Genomic DNA, 3,258 nt, shown 5'->3' with positions numbered 1-3,258 from the left:
TCATTCCCACAGACTATGTTCAGGCATCCTGCATTCGGAGACCAGATATAGGAGCGCCGCATTATGAGATTAAGGCCAGCATTATTCAGATGCTTTCATCCTTTTATGGCCTTAGTCATGAGGATCCCTACAGACATTTAGATGAATTCCTCGAAATCTGTTCTACTGTTAAGATACAGAATTTCGATGATGATGCTTTAAGGTTGACTCTATTTCCCTTTTCATTGAAGGACAAAGCCAAGTATTGGCTAAAGTCCTTAGATTTTGTAGAAATAGAGTCATGGGATCAATTGCAACAGGAGTTTCTTCGGAAATATTTTCCCATTGGTCGTACGAACCAATATCGTAGAGCCATCACTAGCTTTTCAGAGCTAGATGGTGAGCGCTTTCATGAGACCTGGGAGAGAATGAAGGATCTCCTCAGGAAATGTCCCCATCATCAGGTGCCGAAATGACAACTGGTGCAGAACTTCTATGATGGATTGTCTGACAAGAATCGTCAGATGATCGACTCTTCATGTGGAGGGACATTCATGCTGAAGAGCGAGGATGAAGCATGTAGGTTATTTGATACATTGGCCGAGAATTCTCTCCACCATGCTTCGAGCTCTCATTCTGATAGAGCCACACCCAAGATTCAGAAGAAAGCTGGTGTTCTTGAAGTTGGTTAATCTACTGCACTACAGTGCAAGGTAGACATGATTGCTCAGAAGCTGGACCAGCTTCTCTCAGGACCATCCACTACACAGCAGGTGTGTACTCTTTGTGCCAGTCCGGCACACGAGATCACTGAGTGCCCTTTGGCAGCTCAGTACCCTGAATTTGTTCAAGAACAAGTTCAGACAGCTCAGGGTTACGTCAGACCGCCGAATAACCCATTTTCATCGACATACAATCCGGGTTGGCGTAACCATCCCAATTTTTCATGGAAGAATCCACAGTCTTCCATGCAGATGCCTACTTCCTCTCAGCCAGTTCGGCAACCATCTTTTACTCAGTCATTTCAAAGACCGAACTATTCTCAATCTTCTTCTTCTTCTGTCACTCCCCCGATTCAGCACGAGTCTGCCCCACAGACATCTTTTGAGGAGAGACTTCTCCAAGCATTCCAAGAGGTGAAAACCTCTAATCAGAACACCTTCGAGAAGTGTAGCCAGATTTTGAGCTCGCATACGCAGTCCATTGCGAAGTTAGAGTCGCAAATGGGACAGTTAGCTGAGGCTATTAGTAGGAGACCCGAGGGTACATTGCCGAGTCAGGCTGTCATGAACCCGAAGGGTAAGGACCAGATGACTGGAGGCCTATTTCATACTGAGACACAACAGCAAGCTAAATCAGTTATGGCCTTGAGTATCACGTCGAGAGCAGAGAGAGAGAGAGTAGAGAGAGGGTAGAGGAGCCAGAGACCATTGTTTCACCTACATCGGCTCAGCCATCATCCTCATCCCCACCATCATCTTCATCATCATCTTTATCTTCATCCTCAGAGAAGAAGAAGGATAGGAGTGAGCCTTCTCACAAAGAGGAGGAGCCAGCAGAGTATATTCCCCCGCCACCCTATCCCAAAGCATTAGAGTCTCCCGGATATAGAGGAAAGCAAGGTGCGAAGATCCAGGACATGCTTGATATATTCAAGCATGTGCAAATCAACCTACCTTTGCTTGATGCGATTCAGCAGGTGCCGGCATATGCCAAATTCCTGAAGGAGCTATGTACGCAGAAGAGGAAATCTAGAGAGCGAGTTCCTAACAGGGTCCATCTGACTGAGCAGGTGAGTTCAGTACTTCAGCATCAGACACCACCAAAGCTCAAGGACCCTGAAGCCCCTATCATTGCGTGTACTATAGGGAACATCCGGATAGAACGCACATTACTCGATCTTGGAGCAAGCGTGAACATTCTGCCCGGATATTTCTTTGATTCTTTCGGGCTAGGTGAGATGAGATCGACTCCGATTACACTGCAGCTGGCAGATCGTTCCGTCAAGGTACCGAGAGGTGTCTTGGAGGACGTGCTAGTTAAGGTGGATGACTTTTATTTTCCAGTCGATTTCATTATTCTTGATATGGAAGGAGTAGACAGCCAGCATCAGACTCTGATTATTTTAGGCAGACCATTCTTGGCGACTGCCAATGCGTGCATCAACTGTAGGACCAGAGCCATGGATCTCTCATTCGGCAATCGAAAGGTCAAGCTGAATATTTTCAATGCCGCGATGGGACCAGCAGGAGACATGGACTGCTTTCATGTAGACATTGCACAGGAGTTAGTGGAGGAGCAGCCCGAGTTGTACATTACTGAGGATTCTTTAGATTTGTACCATATAGAGAAGAATAGCGGTGTAGATAGTGTAGATGTGTCTAGAGTGTCGTCAGAGAGACCACCTTGGGGAACTGTCAGGGAGCCTCTTCCACCACTTGCGGAGACCCCCGCCAAATCGTCGATCGAGTCACCTCCGAAACTTGAGTTGAAACCCTTACCAGATTCACTTAAGTATGCATACCTCAGAGATGATGAGACTCTGCCTGTGATCATCTCATCCTTGCTCACTGAGGAGCAGGAACAAAGATTGCTGACTATTCTTCGAGAGCACAAGGCAGCGATTGGCTGGGGAGTTGCTGATCTGAAGGGGATTGATCCTTCATTCTGCATGCATAGGATCCATTGTAATGAGGAAGTCAAGCCATTTAGGGATATGCAGAGAAGGCTAAATCCCAACATGAAGGAAGTGGTGAAGAAAGAGGTGGTGAAGTGGTTGGATGCCGGAATCATTTACCCTATTTCTGATAGCCAGTGAGTCAGTCCAATTCAAGTTGTGCCGAAGAAGTCAGGACTCATTGTGGTTGAGAATGAGAAGGGTGAGAGAATTCCGATGAGGACCACTACAGGATGGCGAGTCTGCATCGATTATAGGAAGCTGAATGTGGCAACTAGGAAAGATCATTTCCCATTGCCATTCATTGATCAGATCTTAGAGAGACTCGCAGGACAGAGCTACTACTGCTTTCTAGATGGATATTCAGGATACAATCAGGTAGCTGTCCATCCTGACGACCAGGAGAAGACCACGTTTACATGTCCTTATGGCACCTTCGCGTTTAGACGTATGCCTTTTGGGCTCTGTAATGCCCCGGCTACTTTTCAGAGGTGCATGCTTGCTATCTTCTCGGACATGATTGATGATGTGATGGAAGTTTTTATGGACGACTTTTCAGTGTATGGCTCTTCTTTTGAAGATTGCCTCCAAAAACTTGCTCG

The 3,258-nt window shown here is 46.5% G+C and overlaps 1 non-coding gene across 1 annotated transcript; it reads right to left on the bottom strand.

The window, feature by feature from the left end:
• Positions 1-342: 342 nt before the first annotated feature.
• On the bottom strand, positions 343-445 carry LOC149832394 (small nucleolar RNA R71). The gene has a single exon (XR_016433456.1). It is a non-coding gene; the product is annotated as a small nucleolar RNA R71 (small nucleolar RNA).
• Positions 446-3,258: the final 2,813 nt, after the last annotated feature.

Source organism: Nuphar pumila, chromosome 7 (genome assembly GCF_984573655.1).
Source record: "Nuphar pumila chromosome 7, dmNupPumi1.hap1.1, whole genome shotgun sequence".
NCBI classification, from domain to species: Eukaryota; Viridiplantae; Streptophyta; class Magnoliopsida; order Nymphaeales; family Nymphaeaceae; genus Nuphar; species Nuphar pumila.
This window is presented reverse-complemented; position numbering and strand designations above follow the sequence as displayed.